The 19,550-nt window shown below is 38.0% G+C and overlaps 1 protein-coding gene across 5 annotated transcripts in view; it reads right to left on the bottom strand.

The window, feature by feature from the left end:
- The window catches only part of LOC103220136 (UPF0764 protein C16orf89-like), a 201,635-nt gene that overhangs the window by 180,926 nt on the left and 1,159 nt on the right, over window positions 1–19,550 (bottom strand). For 4 of the 5 annotated variants that reach the window (XR_012095337.1, XR_012095338.1, XR_012095339.1 and 1 more), the window contains exon 2: window positions 10,584–10,752. The exons of the other annotated variant lie outside the window; for it this stretch is intronic. The gene's annotated coding sequence lies outside the window, so the exon portion shown is untranslated. The remainder of the gene's footprint in view (window positions 1–10,583; window positions 10,753–19,550) is intronic. 5 annotated transcript variants of the gene reach the window in all.

A 19,550-nucleotide genomic window follows, 5' to 3' on the forward strand; every position in this document is an offset into this window, starting at 1 on the left:
CATAACCACCACACCCTGAGTGGCCTACCTCTAGACAGTCAGTTTTTTATATCCATTTGTATTAGTCCATTTTCATGCTGCTAATAAAGACATCCCTGAGACTGGGTAATTTATAAAGAAAAAGGCGTTTAGTGGACTCACAGTTCCACATGGCTGGCAAGACCTCACAATCATGGTGGAAGGCAAAGGAGGAGAAAAGTCATGTTTTACATGGCAGCAGGCAAGAGAGCATGTGCAGGGGACTCCCCTTTATAAAACCATCAGATCTCAAGAGACTTAATCACTATTATGAAAACAGCAAGGGAAAGACCCGCCCCCATGATTCAATTCCCTCCCACTGGGTCTCTCCCATGAAACACAGCCAAACCATATCACCATTGATATTCATCAATCCTTTATTTGTTGAAACCAGTAATTCTGAAGGTAGTTCTCAGACCAGCAGCATTGGTATCATCTGGGAACTTGTTAGAAATCCATATTCTTCAGCCCCATTCCAGACCTACTGAACCAAAAACTCTGGAGAATCAGTCCAGCAATCTGGGTTTTAACAAGTCCTCCAGGAGATTCTGATGCTTACTTAAAAGTCTGAGAGTCTCTGGTTTAAGCCACTGTTTTTCAAGTGTCTCTCTCACTAAAAATGTATTTTACTGATGAACATGCTAATAAAATTTGGTAGACTTTCAGAAAATAAATTAAGCACGGTCTTCCCTTCATACAAAAAATTGAACTTCAGATGGATTCACAATTACACATATATATGTACATACGTGTATATACACATGTATATAAATGTGAATGTATGTACATATACATAAAATACACATGCCTTTACACGTGTGCCCAGAACAATAAATCATCTGGCAGCCTCACATCAGATGGGCCTCTTTTAATGAGAGAATTCAGGAACCATCTCCATCCTTCATCTCATTCTTTCTCTGACTGTCTAGTTTCCCATCCTGACTTACTCTCTGTCCCTTTTCAAGTGTGTGCCTCCAGTTTAAGTCACCATTCACTCTTATTTTTCAGTCTTCAAGCTTCACCTCTTTGGCTTTAACCACTAGTGATGTGGCATCTCCATGGACTTAAAATATCACAATGGCCAAGCCCAGAACCCTTAGGGGCAGTACTGACATCAGACAAGGTTAGATCCATAGGTTGCAATGAGTAGTATTCTGGGAAATATTTAACAACCATCTCTCATTTAAAACAAGTAATATAGCCATAGATAGATGGACACATACATACAATTATTATAAATTGTGACTAATATGAAGGATTCTTAGCATACGATTTGCAAATAATAAAATACATAATATTTGTTCCTGTGAATTCTATATAGCTAATTGAATCTCACAGAATGTTTTTGTTTTTACTAAACTGTTGCATTCACAGCCAACCTATGGCTGCAATTGATGAGCCACAGTATAGTCCTGACATAAATGTTGGTTAACAAGAAAGTGAAACAATGAAGATAAATACAGGAACTTCAATAGTTTCTCAATGATGAAGTGACTTCTTTGCTCTATCAGAGAATTGTTTTTGAATACTTGAAGAGTATTTCCTCATTTTTTGGTCCATTCACACCGTGCTGGTTATAGTCAAGGCATACATTTAAGTTTAATGTGCATTTCCTGTGGAACTGTCTAAGGTCTAGGCAATCAACAAACAATAAATCAAGCCTTTATTTGTAGTGCTCACCAGTTTCCATGGTGTGACTATTCCCATCATGGCTAATTTCAAGCTACCAAGGTGACATCACTGAATACAATGAACTGAGAAAAGATATATAATGACAATAGCAGACCACCATAGAATATTTCTCCCATACAGACACAACAGACACAAACTCAAAAGCATAGATATTAGTAAAATGTAGTAAAATAATTATGAAGTGGTGAGTTTTGATTATTTACAAACGTTGTTTTTAAGATCTTATATTTAGTACAGGTTTATATATAAATTAATTTTTAATGATAGCTTTCACAATTTTTGAAATATTTTTATGAGCAAACCATGGCCCTACCTCCCCTATATTCTCCCAGAAAAGTATATTTCAACATAATTCATATACTGATAGGATTTGGAGGTGTGTCCCTTTCAAATATCATGTTGAAATGTGATCTTCAATGTTGGAGGTGGGGCCTGGTGGGAGGTATTGGATGATGGGGGCAGATCTCTCATGAATGGCTTAGCACCATCCCCTTGGTGATGACTGAGTTCTCACTCAGTTAGTTCACAATAGACCTAGTTGCTTAGAGTCTGGGACCTCCCCCTTCTCTCTCTTGCTCCCTCTCTCACCATGCCTGTTCCCCCTTGGCCTTCTGCCATGAGTAAAAGCTCCCTATGGCCCTACCAGAAACTGAGCATATGCCAGTACCATGCTTCCTATACAGCCTACAGAACTGTGAGCTAATTAAACCTATTTTCTTTATAAATTACCAAGCCTCAGGTATTTATAGCAATACAAAAATGAACTGACACATATACTCATAAAGAGAAGTCTATAATATGTACATTCATGAGCAACCTGAACATCTTCCATCTTGCTAATGAGCTCTTGCAAGAAAAAGATAAATATTGCAGAGCATCAGGGAAATGTGCTGGAAATCTAGGCCATTTTGGTTGTATAAGGCCACCCTATTCAAGCAGTAGGCCCAACTAAAGGCTTGGGCCCTGGCCCTCATGATTCAGCCTAAATATTTCTAAGAGACCAGTGTTCATTCAATCCTACCATGGGCTCCTTTCATGATCATGGGACATCAGAATGAGTTGTCTTGTTACAATGGATGCTTGGACTGAGAGGCCAAAATGGCTCTTCCCCACCTTGATTGTGCTGTAGCATTATTCTTATACCTAGAACTAGGTTCTGATCAAGAGGGACAATAGTTAAGAATGATAATGATTATTTACTGAATTTACAATTCCAGTCATTAGAACGTGGGGTCATGATCTTTGACCTCTGCAATTGCCTTCATTGATTTCTACTAACTAAACATCACCTTGAATGAATGACTTCTTCAGACCTGACTTCTTATGAAGACCTAATCTTGACAGTTCTGGAATGTATTTCAGAGCAACTATTCCCATGCCATCCTTGAAAATTACAAGTTTTCACTTCCAGGAAACCCAGTAGATGCCTACAAAGGGGCAGCTCTCAACATGATCAACATTCTCTGATGTTTCTGGGACACGAAGTCAACTATTAGTCTTTGCAAGCCAATCCACACTGTCTTGAGATTATTAAAAGTAATCCAAGGGAGGGGAAAATGACATGGTTTCCAAAGTTTTCCTTGGAAAACCTTCAAGGAAAACATAGAGAATAATTTTTGTGGAAAAACAAAAAAGGAATTTTTTTTTTGAGACAGAGTCTCGCTCTGTTGCCCAGGATGGAGTACAGTGGCATAATCTCGGCTCACTGCAACCTCCACCTCCCGGATTCAAGTGAGTCTCCTGCCTCAGCCCCCCGAGTAGCTGGGACTACAGGCATATGCCACCAGGCCTGGCTAATTTTTTTGCATTTTTAGTAGAGACAGAGTTTCAGCGTATTAGCCAGGATGGTCTTGATCTCCTGACCTCGTGATTTGCCCGCCTCGGCCTCCCAAAGTGCTGGGATTATAGGCGTGAGCCACCGCACCTGGCCAGGATTTCCTTTTTAATCTGCAAATTAGCTATTAATTATTCTTACAGAATATATAAATTAAAGGCCCCCTTCTTGTGAATGTATCAAGCAAAACCTAAGCTCAAAATGATGTGAACAAAAATAATCTACCTTAAATCTTGAATATGGTAGTCTCTCTGTAGATAAACAATGTCTTAAGAAAAATTATTTATCATATTAATAGCAAAGTCTTCACACCTTTAAACTATATTCTGTGTAGACTTAATTAAATTCAGATCTTCAAACATGGCTCAATTCTTTTGGTACCAGCGAAAGAAACAATCTATAGAGCATAATATATGATAACTTTCTTTTATCTTTCCTAACAGCAAAAGTATTTTTTCTACTCTTAAGTTTATTGCAGGTTTTCTTACAATGGTTTAAAAAAATCCACAAAATATTAACCTCAACAGAAAACATACTTCCCATTCCAACATTGCCTGGAGCAGTCAACAGGCCAGCCTGTGTGAGTGGGTGTGTGAGTGAGTGTGTGTGTGTGCGCGCGTGTACAATATATATGCTATGTTGTTCTTTTTCCTAGATTTTTCGTTTCTCTCTTGCTAACAGTTATTTTAATTCTTAAAGAATTAATACAATCTGGGAACTAATTCTGATGGATTTGTACTTTAAACACAAGGGATGATTTGTAATGATATTAGATTGCAATCTTATAAGCACATAGAGATTAAAGAATAATACTATGGTCAAGTCACAAAGTAGATATTTCCATAAAAAATTTCAAATTAGGGGCGCACCCAAGATGGCTGAATAGGAACAGCTCCAGCCTCCAGCTCCCAGCGTGAGTGACGCAGAAGATGGGTGATTTCTGCATTTTCAACTGAGGTACCAGGTTCATCTCACTGGGGAGTGCCAGACAATCGGTGCTGGTCAGCTAGTGCAGCCCGACCACCGAGAGCTGAAGCAGGGCAAGGCAACGCCTCACCTGGGAAGTGCAAGGGGGAAGGGAATCCCTTTTCCTAGCCAAGGGAAACTGAGACACACAACACCTGGAAAATCAGGTAACTCCCACCCTAATACTGTGCTTTACCAAGGGTCTTAGCAAACGGCACACCAGGAGATTATATCCCACACCTGGCCCAGAGGGTCCCATGCCCACGGAGCCTCCCTCATTGCTAGCACAGCAGTCTGAAATCTAACTGCAAGGTGGCAGTGAGGCTGGGGGAGGGGCGCCCACCATGGCTGAGGCTTAAGTAGGTAAACAAAGCCTCCAGGAAGCTCCAATTGGGTGGAGCCCACCGCAGCTCAAGGAGGCCAGCCTGCCTCTGTAGACTCCTCCTCTGGGGACAGGGCATAGCTAAACAAAAAGCAGCAGAAACCTCGGCAGAGGTAAATGCCCCTGACTGATAGTTTTGAAGAGAGCAGTGGGTCTCCCAGCACAGAGGTTGAGATCTGAGAATGGACAGACTAACTGCTCAAGTGGGTCCCTGACCCCTGAGTGGCCTAACTGGGAGACATCCCCCACTAGGTGCAGACCGACACCTCACACCTCACACGGTGGGCTACACCCCTGAGACGAAGCTTCCAGAGCAAGAATCAGACAGCAACACTCACTGTTCAGCAATATTCTATCTTCTGCAGCCTCCGCCGCTGATACCCAGGCAAACAGGGTCTGGAGTGGACCTCAAGCAAACTCCAACAGACCTACAGCTGAGGGTCCTGACTTTTAGAAGGAAAACTAAAAAACAGAAAGGACACCGACACCAAAATCCCATCAGTACGTCAACATCATCAAAGACCAAAGGCAGATAAAACCACAAAGATGGGAGAAAAGCAGTGCAGAAAAGCTGGAAATTCAAAAAAATCGAGCGCATCTCCCCCACCAAAGGAACGCAGCTCATCGCCAGCAACGGAACAAAGCTGGACAGAGAATGACTTTGACGAGTTGAAAGAAGAAGGCTTTCGTCAATCAAACTTCTCAGAGCTAAAGGAGGAACTACGTAACCAGCGCAGAGAAACTAAAAACCTTGAAAAAAGAATGGATGAATGGATAACTAGAATAATCAATGCAAAGAAGACCTTAAAAGAACTGATAGAGATGAAAACCATAACATGAGAACTACGTGACAAATGCACAAGCTTCAGTAACTGACTTGATCACCTGGAAGAAAGAGTATCAGTGATTGAAGAACAAATGAATGAAATGAAGCAAGAAGAGAAGTGTGGAGAAAAAAGACTAAAAAGAAATGAACAAAGCCTCCAAGAAGTATGGGATTATGTGAAAAGACCGAATCTACGTCTGATTGGTGTGCCTGAAAGTGACGGGGAAAATGGAACCAAGTTGGAAAACACTCTGCAGGATATCATCCAGGAGAACTTCCCCAACCTAGTAAGGCAGGCCAACATTCAAATTCAGGAAATACAGAGAATCCCACAAAGATACTCCTCGAGAAGAGCAACTCCAAGACACACAATTGTCAGATTCACCAAAGCTGAAATGAAGGAAAAAATGTTAAGGGCAGTCAGAGAGAAAGGTCGGGTTACACATAAAGGGAAGCCCATCAGACTAACAGCAGATCTCTCGGCAGAAACTCTACAAGCCAGAAGAGAGTGGGGGCCAATATTCAACATTCTTAAACAAAAGAATTTTAAACCCAGAATTTCATATCCAGCCAAACTAAGTTTCATAAGTGAAGGAGAAATAAAATCCTTTACAGATAAGCAAATGCTTAGAGATTTTGTCACCACCAGGTCTGCCCTACAAGAGATCCTGAAGGAAGCACTAAACATGGAAAGGAACAACCGGTACCAGCCATTGAAAAACATGTCAAAATGTAAAGTCCATCAATGCTAGGAAGAAACTACATCAACTAACAAGCAAAATAACCAGCTAATATCATAATGACAGGATCAAGTTCACAAATAACAATATTAACCTTAAATGTAAATGGACTAAATGGTCCAATTAAAAGACACAGACTGGCAAATTGGATAAAGAGTCAAGACCCATCAGTTTGCTATATTCAGGAGACCCATCTCACATGCAGAGACACACATAGGCTCAAAATAAAGGGATAGAGGAAGATCTACCAAGCAAATGGAAAACAAAAAAAAGCAGGGGTTGCAATCCTAGTCGCTGATAAAACAGACTTTAAACCAACAAAGATCAAAAGAGACAAAGAAGGCCATTAGATAATGGTAAGGGGATCAATTCATCAGGAAGAGCTAACTATCCTAAATTTATACCCACCTAATAAAGGAGCACTCAGATTCATAAAGCAAGTCCTCAGAGACTTACAAAGAGACTTAGACTCCCATACAATAATAATAGGAGACTTTAACACCCCATTGTCAACATTAGACAGATCAACAAGACAGAAAGTTAACAAGGATATCCAGGAATTGAATTCATCTCTGCACCAAATGGACCTAATAGACATCTACAGAACTCTCCACCCCAAATCAACAGAATATACATTCTTCTTAGCACCACATTGCACTTATTCCAAAATTGACTACATAGGTGGACGGAAAGCACTCGTCAGCAAATGTAAAAGAACAGAAATTATAACAAACTGTCTCTCAGACAATAGTGAAATTAAACTAGAACTCAGGACTAAGAAACTCAATCAAAACTGCTCAACTACATGGAAACTGAACAACCTGCTCCTGAATGACTACTGGGTACATAATGAAATGAAGGCAGAAATAAAGATGTTCTTTGAAACCAATGAGAACAAAGATACAACATACCAGAATCTCTAGGACACATTTAAAGCAGTGTGTAGAGGGAAATTTATAGCACTAAATGCCCACAAGAAAAAGCAGGAAAGATCTAAAATTGACACCCTAACATCACAATTAAAAGAACCAGTGAAGCAAGAGCAAACACATTCAAAAGTTAGCAGAAGGCAAGAAATAACAAAGATCAGAGCAGAACTGAAGGAGATTGAGACACAAAAACCCCTTCAAAAAATCAATGAATCCAGGAGCTGGTTTTTTGAAAAGATCAACAAAATTGATAGACTGATAGCAAGACTAATAAAGAAGAAAAGAGAGAAGAATCAAATAGACACAGTAAAAAATGATAAAGGGGATATCACCACTGACCCCACAGAAATACAAACTACCATCAGAGAATACTATAAACACCTCTACACAAATAAACTAGAAAACCTAGAAGAAATGGATAATTTCCTGGACACTTACACTCTCCCAAGACTAAACCAGGAAGAAGCTGAATCCCTGAATAGACCAATAGCAGGCTCTGAAATTGAGGCAATAATTAATAGCCTACCAACCAAAAAAAGTCCAGGATCAGAGGGATTCACAGCCAAATTCTACCAGAGGTACAAGGAGGAGTTGGTACCATTCCTTCTGAAACTATTTCAATCAATAGAAAAAGAGGGAATCCTTCCTAACTCATTTTACGAGGCCAACATCATCCTGATACCAAAACCTGACAGAGATACAACAAAAAAAGAGAATTTTAGACCAATATCCCTGATGAACATCGATGCAAAAATCCTCAATAAAATACTGGCAAACCGAATCCAGAAGCACATCAAAAAGCTTATCCACCATGATCAAGTGGGCTTCCTCCCTGGAATGCAAGGCTGGTTCAACATTCGCAAATCAATAAACATAATCCAGCATATAAACAGAACCAAAGACAAGAACCACATCATTATCTCAATAGATGCAGAAAAGGCCTTTGACAAAATTCAACAGCCCTTCATGCTAAAAACTCTCAATAAATTCGGTATTGGTGGAATGTATCTCAAAATAATAAGAGCTATTTATGACAAACCCACAGCCAATATCATACTGAATGGGCAAAAACTGGAAAAATTCCCTTTGAAAACTGGCACAAGACAGGGATGCCCTCTCTCATCACTCCTATTCAACATAGTGTTGGAAGTTCTCGCTAGGGCAATCAGACAAGAGAAAAAAATAAAGGGTATTCAGTTAGGAAAAGAAGAAGTCAAATTGTCCCTCTTTGCAGATGACATGATTGTATATTTAGAAAACCCCACTGTCTCAGCCCAAAATCTCCTTAAGCTGATAAACAACTTCATCAAAGTCTCAGGATACAAAATCAATGTGCAAAAATCACAAGCATTCTTATACACCAGTAACAGACAAACAGAGAGCCAAATCATGAATGAACTCCCATTTACAATAGCTTCAAAGAGAATAAAATACCTAGGAATCCAACTTACAAGGGATGTAAAGGACCTCTTCAAGGAGAACTACAAACCACTGCTCAGTGAAATCAAAGAGGACACAAACAAATGGAAGAACATTCCATGCTCATGGATAGGAAGAATCAATATCGTGAAAATGGTCATACTGCCCAAGGTAATTTATAGATTCAATGCCATCCCCATTAAGCTACCAATGAGTTTCTTCACAGAATTGGAAAAAACTGCTTTAAAGTTCATATGGAACCAAAAAAGAACCCGCATTGCCAAGACAATCCTAAGCCAAAAGAACAAAGCTGGAGGCATCATGCTACCTGACTTTAAACTATACTACAAGGCTACAGTAACCAAAACAGCATGCTACTGGTACCAAAACAGAGATATAGACCAACGGAACAGAATAGAGCCCTCAGAAATAATACCACACATCTACAGCCATCTGATCTTTGACAAACCTGACAAAAACAAGAAATGGGCAAAGGATTCCCTATTTAATAAATGGTGCTGGGAAAATTGGCTAGCCATAAGTAGAAAGCTGAAACTGGATCCTTTCCTTACTCCTTATACGAAAGTTAATTCAAGATGGATTAGAGACCTAAATATTAGACCTAAAACCATAAAAACTCTAGAAGAAAACCTAGGTAATACCATTCAGGACATAAGCATGGGCAAGGATTTCATATCTAAAACACCAAAAGCAATGGCAACACCAAAATTGACAAATGGGATCTCATTAAACTAAAGAGTTTCTGCACAGCAAAAGAAACTACCATCAGAGTGAACAAGCAACCTACAGAATGGGAGAAAATTTTTGCAATCTACTCATCTGACAAAGGGCTAATATCCAAAACCTGTAAAGAACTCAGTCAAATTTAGAAGAGAAAAACAAACAACCCCATCAAAAAGTGGGCAAAGGATATGAACAGACATTTCTCAAAAGAAGACATTCATACAGCCAACAGACACATGAAAAAATGCTCATCATCACTCGCCATCAGAGAAATGCAAATCAAAACCACAATGAGATACCATCTCACACCAGTTAGAATGGCGATCATTAAAAAATCAGGAAACAACAGGTGCTGGAGAGGATGTGGAGAAATAGGAACACTTTTACACTGTTGGTGGGACTTAAACTAGTTCAACCATTGTGGAAAACAGTGTGGCGATTCCTCAAGGATCGAGAACTAGAAATACCATTTGACCCAGCCATCCCATTACTGGGTGTATACCCAAAGGATTATAAGTCATGCTGCTATAAAGACACAAGCACATGTATGTTTATTGTGGCACTATTCATAATAGCAAATACTTGGAATCAACCCAAATGTCCATCAGTAACAGACTGGATTAAGCAAATGTGGCACATATACACCATGGAATACTATGCAGCCATAAAAAAGGATGAGTCCGTGTCCTTTGTAGGGACATGGATGCAGCTAGAAACCATCATTCTCAGCAAACTATTGCAAGAACTGAAAACCAAATACCGCATGTTCTCACTCATAGGTGGGAATTGAACAATGAGATCACTTGGACACAGGAAGGGGAACATCACAGACCAGGTCCTATTGTGGGGAGGGGGGAGGGGGGAGGGATAGCATTAGGAGATATACCTAATGTAAATGACAAGTTAATGGCTGCAGCACACCAACATGGCACATGTATACATATGTAACAAACCTGCACGTTGTGCACATGTACCCTAAAACTTAAAGCATAATTAAAAAAAAAAATTCAAATTAACTACTGTTCCATAGTACCTTTGATTCTTTTTCTGTTGATGTACTCATACTGAGTCCTTATTTCTTTCTTTCTTTCTTCCTTCCCTTCCTTCCTTCCTTCTTTCTTTTCTTCTTTCTTTCTTTTCTGTCTTTCTCTTTCTTCTTTTTTGAGTCAGGGTCTTTCTTGCTCTCTTGCCCAGGCTGTAGGCTAGAGCATAATGGCATAATTAGAGTTCACTGCAACCTTAAACTCCTGGGCTCAAGAGATCCTCCCGCCTTAGCCTCCTGAGTAGGTAGGACTACAGGTATGCACTATCATATCCAGCTTTTTTTTTTTTACTTTTTTTGGTAGAAACAGCATCTCACTGTGTTGCCCAGGCTGGTCTCCGACTTCTGGTCTCAAGCAATCTTCCTGCCTCAACATCCCAAAGTGCTGGGATTATAGGCTACAAACATGATTTTAATGAAAAATTAAGGATTGGTTATACTCTAAACCTTTTGCCAAGAGCACAGTTTACTTTTATGTCTTGGCAGTCATAAGAAAATAAAAACTATATATGAAGCTATCTACAATCTTCCACTCTTATTAACAGCTTCTTTCTAAAGCATGTAAATATTTATTTTTATTAATATTAGGATAATTTTTTATAGTTCTTCCTAAACCTGACCTCAAAATATTTTGGAACACAAGGCAGAAAGGAATAGAATAGGGCTTTAACAAACAATGGAATAATGAGCATTGATTGCAAACCTCTGTAACAGAGACTTACATAATCTTGTAAATAAGATTTGCATACCTCCAGTAATTATTAAGAAATGTAAGATTATATAATCAACTGCTAAATTATATAGAGCAGACTGAAGGTAAGATAAAAGTTCAGTGAAAAGAGGCATTAAACATTGCAGGCCAAAATTATTAGAGACAGTCTCTGCAGATGGTCACCTGTGGAGCTCTCTTGTGATTGTGAGTGGCCTGGAATCTTTTTACCATGCAGATCCTGCTTCAGCAGATCTGGGGCCCAAGTTCTACATTTCCAATGAGCTCCCAGGTGATATCCATGTTGCTCTTCCATATATTCCAACACTTTGAATAGCAACAATTATTCAAAGACAGGGAGGATTTGGAAATGTGAAGAGTAGCAAGTAAAGGAACCTTCCTCTTGATGAATTAGAAGCCACAACAGGCTTATAAAAATAGTTTAGCAGAATAAATGTTCCTGTGTTTTTCATACATTTTTTGGCCAATGGAATAACCCCCAGGCCCAGTGTTCCCTCACACTGTCATTTACATCATTAATACCAGACCAAAGCCAAAGAGTCTGTTACACTCATGTGAAATGAACCAACCATTTTTTCCAGTAGTCTGAAAGACAGGAAAAGCCTTCTTGAAATGAAAATTTTCTTAGGCTTGGAACCGAATTGAGATGAGCAGTGTTAGTTTTGTTTACGGGTTTTGTAATTTAACTAATTTCTTCCCCATCTATTCTTTTATATCCTAATTGCTCAAAAATGTTATTTTAAACTTTAATATGTTTTAAATGCTGTAATTTCCTTTCTAAACAATCAAAAGCCATTTTCAGCTTGGGCCAGAATATTCTGCGTAAATAACCATTCACCAAAAAACTATTTGCATCTAGGACATTCCCAGCATTCCTAGGCCTGCACTTGGCTAGGGTAACCTAAATACTATTAAGAATTGTAAAAGTTTTGAGATTTTACTTTTATTGCAAGATAAAGAAATTTGTAATAGTCTCAGATACAGTTTAGGAGTGTTTTATGTTAAAATTATGGTGACAGAGTGAATGATCTGGATCCTGCTGCTTGAAGAAGAGTCAAGGACAAGCTTCAAAATCAGGCCATCTTTCTGGGATTCATAAAAGCAAAAACACATAGATGAGGACTAAATTCCATTATGGCCAGTGGAAAGAAAGTTATTAACCCTGAATAAGACATTTTGGGACTGCTGAGGGTTTTTTTAATATTCTTAAGGTTTCACTTAAAGCAGTAGAGGAAAATGTCTTTTCAAATTACCTCTATGACACCCACAGCCATTATTCCTGAGTAGATATAGGCCAGATGGGGGTTGGTATCTGAAATGATCAGTAGGGTTGGATTCAATTAGTGCTACTAAGTGGTGCTTGCAGAAAGCAGTGTGCAATAGTATGCCCCACATCAGAACTGGGTAACCTGCTTCCCTTCGTCCTCCTACTGACATTCACAGACTGAACTCCCAAGGGTGACTTACTTAGAAAGGGGCCCTTTCTGTAGTAGAGCTGCTTTTCCCAGCAACCTCCAGTTTCTCAGCCCTTGTAAACTGCCCCAGGCTTTCCTTTTCTTTAGCATTTACTGCTTGGCTTCATTTCTAAGCCTATAACCTAGAGTATAGGTCTCTCTAGGTCCAGGTCTAAGCTCAACCACTGAATTGAGAGGTCTAAAATTGATGAAAGCCTGGAAAAAACAGGTAAGAGGAGGAAGTGTCAAAGAAACTGAGGTTACATAACCTGGAGAAAGGAGAATGAGCAGTAACAGAATCAGTAGTGTGCTGTAGCCAGTTCATACTAGCTTGTAAGAGCTGATTATTAAATTCCGAGTAATTTTGCGAGCTTCTTGTCTAACACAGCCATGAATCAAAAGTAAATTATGTCAACTTACCTATTACAAACAAAAGTAATCTAAAGGGGCACAGGGAAACTTTTGGGAGTGATGAATAGGTTCATTATCTTGATCGCAGTGAAGATTCCAGGGAGTGTATTTGGTACTGTAGAACGATTGCCAAAAAACATTGCAACTTTATCCCATTATGAGCTTTAGTACAATTTCTCTTAAGTTTATCCTTAGTAATTAAATCCTTATGTCTCACCTAGTGTCTATTCTTAAACCTATTATTTGCGTGCTTCATATATAATATTTTATGCATATTTTTCTGGTTTTAAAAGCAATACATCTTCATTGTAGATGATTTGTAATAAAAAAAAAAAAAAAGAAAGAAAACAAGCATTAGTTAAATCTCACAACCCAGAGATAACATATAGTCAATATTTGGAATATCTCATTTGAAATGTGTGGGGGTATTTGTACATACTCATGTGCATATGAATAGTAGATACGACATGCATAACTTGCCTTTCTTCCATACCATGGTATAAGTATTTTATTTTGTTATACAAATCTTTTACTTTTTTATATTAGCTGTTAATATATTAAAAATAAGAATGTTACTTTTTTAAAGCTGGCCAGTTTTTTCAGCCCCATATATGTACAAAAATACATTTTTTATTTGGCTTTTAGGAAGACTTAAAAGACAGCGACTTAAACTAGAGGTTCTCAGGCATTAAAATGAGTCAAAATCACCTGGAGGGCTTATAAAAACTCAGATTTCTAAACCTACACTGAGTTTCTTATCCAGTATGGGGCCCAAGAATATGGATTTCTAACAAGTTCCCAGGTGATACTGATGCTACTAGTTTGAGAATTATTGGTTTAAACAAGTAAGGGATTGATGAATATCAAAGGGTAAAGGATTGATGGCATAGAGTTAGGCCACCCAGGCCAGGTACTGTGATTGCATGATACCTTGGGAACCTTGACTCCTTGAATTCTTCTGCTCTACTGTCCTTAGAGTGTGGCTTTACGCCTCATAGTCCCATCATGACCTCTGCAGTTCCTTGTTTCCATCAGGAAGATTTTTTCCAAAAGCTCCACCTAGCGACTTCTGCTTATGGGTTTTAGTTAAAACTTTGTAAAGTGGACCCCTTTACTTGTAAGAAAGGCTTAGAACTGTAGTTAATTCATGGTCAGTTGGCTGATTTTAAAGCTAGCTATATTCCACCCTGAGAAAAATTAGATATGACAGACATTCTTATCTACTTCATAATTTTAATCAGGGATTTTATATTTCATAGGTCAATTTTTTTTTTCTGGGAAGTAGGATGCAAATAACTTTTTTAAAAAGGAACAACCTGAGCTGGAAGGGGATTTATAGAAAGTGTTAGAAATTTGGAATCTCTACTTTGGAGAAGAGAAGCATGAGCTGGTCAGTGACATTGTCATGTGCCGTTGAAAGCTCAGCTGATGACTATAGGTTCATGCTAGTGCAGTAAAGACTCTTTCCAATATAACAGCTCAGCAGCTGAGAAAATAAATAGCATGACTGAGCCAAAGCTGGAGCCTAGTAAAAAAAGTGTATTGCTAGCTTCAGAGGGTAAGAAAATTGAAGAAACTGATAAAGCAAAGGTTGAAATGTCATCCCCAGGAGTATGGGGCTACAGAGAAATAAAAACACATTCCTTATTTCTCTAACTCTTAGGTCTTTATGCAATAATTGAACCAAAAAACTTAAGAAAAAGTGATTTCAGATGACAGCTAGTCTCCAGTATAATTTGTCTCAGGTGCAAAGGAGTCATCAAAATATTTTAACTACCAGTTCCATCTTTAAATGAGATTTTGTTTCATTCTATTTTGAACTTTTAAAAATAATATTCCTTTAATTGAGAAACAATAAGACTACAACCCTTGACCCAATACTGGTGTTTGTTCTATGTTTTAGTTCCGGATTCTTTTTAGATGTAAGAAATAGAGACCAACTGGCATTAGCTAGCCCCTGCCTAACAAAGGAAGTTTACTGTAAAGGCTCACATTGAAAGAAAAAAGGACTGGTATCACAGTAAAATCTGGTTTTATGGACACTGAAGCTGAATGGTGGTTGGGTTTCAAGTTATCCAGAGTCAATAGATGTTGATTCCATTGGTCCCCAGTCTGCATAATTCTGCTACTTCCTTCAGTTTCACTTTGAGCAAGCTTCTTCGTAGTTTCTGCCTGCCATGGTTTTGCACAGGGTCCTCCAGCAAATTCTTAGTTCAAATCTCCAAGAAAGAATATGATTGTCTCAATGCCTCTTTTTGTGTCAGTCAGAGGTGGAGAAGCAGGCTATGGACTGGTTCCTAAAATCAGGTGCCCATGTCTAGTCCAGTCATTTTTACCTGATTGGGCCCGTCTGGCCAGACATGGTCATCAAGGCAGCAGAGGCTCCTGATGGAGCAGTTAGGCATGATAGGTGGTTCTAGCTAATACAATTGCAGGTAGGTCACTAATGAGGAAAAATGGGCCCAGCACTTACCTAGGTACATTTTGGGGTGAAACATTGTAACAAAACTGTTAAAAACAAAAAAACAAAAACCTCTAATCATTTTGTTGCTTGTTCAGATTCTGCCAAATGCACCCTCATAGATTTGGAGCTGGAGCTCTGTATATAAAATATAAACATAATTCACATAATTATGGATTTTTTTTTTCTTGAAAGGAAGACTGCTCATAGTTAGCCATTGATCCAGTAGTATTGACTCATCATTGTAATGTGAGGAGGCAATCACTGGCAGAGAAGCTCCTTAGTAACTCAGACCTTCAGTGTCGCAATTTTTGCCTTAATAATTATTGTCAAGTTTATAAATAATCCCTATAAGTTAAACAAGCAAAAGTTTTACTTTGGTTTATTAAAGTCTTTAGTTGCAGTAAACCTTATTTATATGTATAAATTATTCAAATGCCTGGAAATGCTGAGTTATGAATCATATTGCATTCAAATGTCTGTAAGACTTTTGTTTCATATTAAAAACATTTTATTAAGGAATTAATTGTGCTATACTTATTTCAGAGGTTATAGTCAAGAAGTAAATTTAATTTGAAGTACATTTAGAAATGTAACAGATTATGTAAAGTAAGTAATTTTCAAGTTAAAATTTACTATAATTTCCTACCACATAATGATTACAGGTTACAGCCATCCTAGGTGTGTTAAGATAACACATCTGTCTTTTAGGCTCAAGTTGTTCATTTCAGCCATGGTTACTTGGGCACTATAGAATTTGGAGTTATGGTAAAGTATGCACTGTTATTTTATTTGCAGCATTAATATGTTTTAAAGGATTACTACATGGTTATTTCTCCTATAAACATCACTAAATTTTTTAAACTTCCTTAATTACTTTCTAAATGTGAGTTGGATATTTATTTGGGTAAATTAAGTTTTTTTAAATTTTTTTTAATGCTTCTAGGATTTTTGGTCACTTGAGACATAGGAGAGATCCCTGAGAGAAATAATAATATTCCTACTAATTTATACAAGTGAAGGTTCAAGTAATTAATTTGAATTTTAAAAGATGTAACATCACTTGTATTCCAAACAGTCTTATCTGGTTATAAATAAATAAAACTAAGCAATGGTTTAAATACACGCAGGTAAAAAACAATTATGGAAATAAAAAGTATTAGTAGAAGGTCAAACACTGAGGAAAAATAATGGAATTATCTATTCACAACGGTTTATATGGTTTATATAACTGCTAGACCTGAATCTCAAATTTAGTTCTAGGATTTCTGTCAGCCAAACTGAAGAGTAAAAACAGTATAGTTTACAAGATAGAAGAAATGTATCAGCTCCTCAGTAGAAACTAAGATCTTTGCCTTACATTAACATTTTTAAACATTTTAATTGATAAATATAACGTGTGTAGAAAGTGAACAAAATGTACAGCTCGGTAGATTATCACAAAACAAATACTTTTGTAATTAACAACTAGAACATGAAAATAAAGCCAATAAATACATGAAATTCTCTCCTCCCTCTGTCCACTTCTAATCACTGTCCCTTCCCCCTCCCAAAGGTAACTATTATCCTGACTTTTGTGGTAATTATTCCTAGATTTTTCTTTATCGTTTTAACACTAAAGCTTACATCTCTATACAATATAGTAGAATTTTGCCTGATGGAATTTACATGGGATTATTTAATATTATGGAGGAAGGTTGGGAGGTCTAGCCTTTTTTGCTCAACTTTGTGAGATTTATCCATGTTGTTGCACAGAGTTGTAGTTTTCATTTTCATTGCTATTTTGTTGTGTGAATATAGTTCAATATATTTATCACTCTACTATCAAAAAGCATTTGGTCCACTTACAGTATGAAGTAATTTTGAATTGAATTTTACTGCTAAAAGCATTTTTTATTTTTTTATTTTTTATTTTTCTTTTCTTTTTTCTTTTTTTTCTGTTGCCCAGGCTGGAATGCAGTGGCACAGTCATGACTCAGAGCAGCTCAACTCCTGGGCTCAAGTGATTCTCCTTCCTAGCAGCTGGGACTACAGCCATGCACCAAAATGCCCAGCTAATTTTTTCTATTTTTTGTAGAGATGGGTTTTCGCCATGTTGCCCAGGCTGGTCTCAAACTCGTAGGCTCAAGCAATCCACCTGCCTCGGCTTCTCAAAGTGCTGGGATTACAGGCATAAGCCACTGCATCCCACCAAAGCATTTTTATAAACTGCATCTTGATGAACAAGTCACATATTTAAACAGAGAATATTCCTCAGAGTGGGACTGCGAGATCAAAAACTGTTTTTGAAAGTGGTTGTGCCAAATTATACTCTCACCAGCAGTACATGACAGCTTTCATTGGTGTACTTACCTATATTGTCAGTCTTTTTAACTTTAGCCATTCTGATATGGTTTTCATTTGTATTTTCTTGATTAAAAATGAATCTGATTTTTCCGTAAATTTGTTGATAATATTTTATCTTGTGAAGATCCTGCTCAAGTGTCTCATCCACTTTGGGTTTTGATGGTCAATCATTTCCTTAGTGATTTGTATCAGTTCTTCATATAACCTATATATGGGCCCTTAAATATATCTTATAAATATTTTCTCCCAATTTGTGCCTTGCCCTGCATTCTCTTTAACGTTGTTTTTCAATGGACAGAAGTTCTCAAATTATTAATTTTATGTAGTCACATTTGTAATTATGCCTGGTGATCTTTGTTTTATTTTAAATACATTCTCTGTCATGAAAACAATTTATACCTCCTAAAACATTATTTTATCTTTTCCAATTAAATTTATAATGAATATATATGCACCTGATTTGGGGATAAAGTTTTAGGTAAAAGTCATGTTTCTTTCTTTTTCTACGTGAATATCAAATAGACCGAGCACTATTTAATTTCAAAGTCCTTTTACCATTGCTCAGGAGGGTCACCTTTGTCTTAAATCGTGTTCATTTATATGGAATTCTGTTCCTGTGCTATCCCGTTTCTTTCATCTTTGTCCTGTCACCATCATAACAGTCTTAATTACCATAACTTTACATAAGTCTTGATACCTGGTAGGTATCCACCCTCATTATTCTTCGAGGATCTTCAAGAGTTTATTGATATTTTTGGTCCTTTGCATTTTCATATAAATTTTAGAAAAAACTTGTCATGTTACACCCACACACACACACACACTGGGCCTTCGTATGTATTTATGTTGAATCTATAGGTCAGTTTGGAAATAGCTGACATTGTAACATATTGAGTCTCACAACCTATGAATATAGTATAACCATTTATTTAGGTCTTCATTTTCTTTCAAAAAAAAATTTTTTTTTTTTTGAGACAGAGTCTTGCTCTATTGCCCAGGCTGGAGTGCAGTGGCATAATGTCGGCTCACTGCAACCTCCACCTCCCACGTTCAAGCAATTCTCTGCCTCAGCTCCCGAGTAACTGGGATTACAGGCGCCCGCCACAACGCCTGGCTAATTTTTGTATTTGTTTTATTTATTTATTTAGAAACGAAGTCTCCCTCTGTTGCCTAGGCTGGAGTGCAGTTGCGCCATCTCGGCTCACTGCAAGTGCGGTGGCGCAATCTCGGCTCACTGCAACTTCCGTCTCCCGGGTTCAAGCAATTCTCCTGCCTCGGCCTCCCCAGTAGCTGGGACCACAGGCACATGCCACCAGGCCCAGCTAAATTTTTTGTATTTTTAGTGGAGACGGGGTTTCACCATGCTGGCATTGAACTCCTGACCTCGTGATCCGTCTGCCTCGGCCTCCCAAAGTGCTGGGATTACAGGCGTGAGCTATTGCGCCTGATCTCAAAAATGTTTTATAGTTCTCACTGTAGGAAGGACAATCTTTAACTTATTCCTAGTTACTTGCTATCTCATGTACTATTATAAATAGTATCTCTTTAAAACTTGA

This window comes from Chlorocebus sabaeus, chromosome 14 (genome assembly GCF_047675955.1).
Source record: "Chlorocebus sabaeus isolate Y175 chromosome 14, mChlSab1.0.hap1, whole genome shotgun sequence".
Classification (NCBI taxonomy): domain Eukaryota; kingdom Metazoa; phylum Chordata; class Mammalia; order Primates; family Cercopithecidae; genus Chlorocebus; species Chlorocebus sabaeus.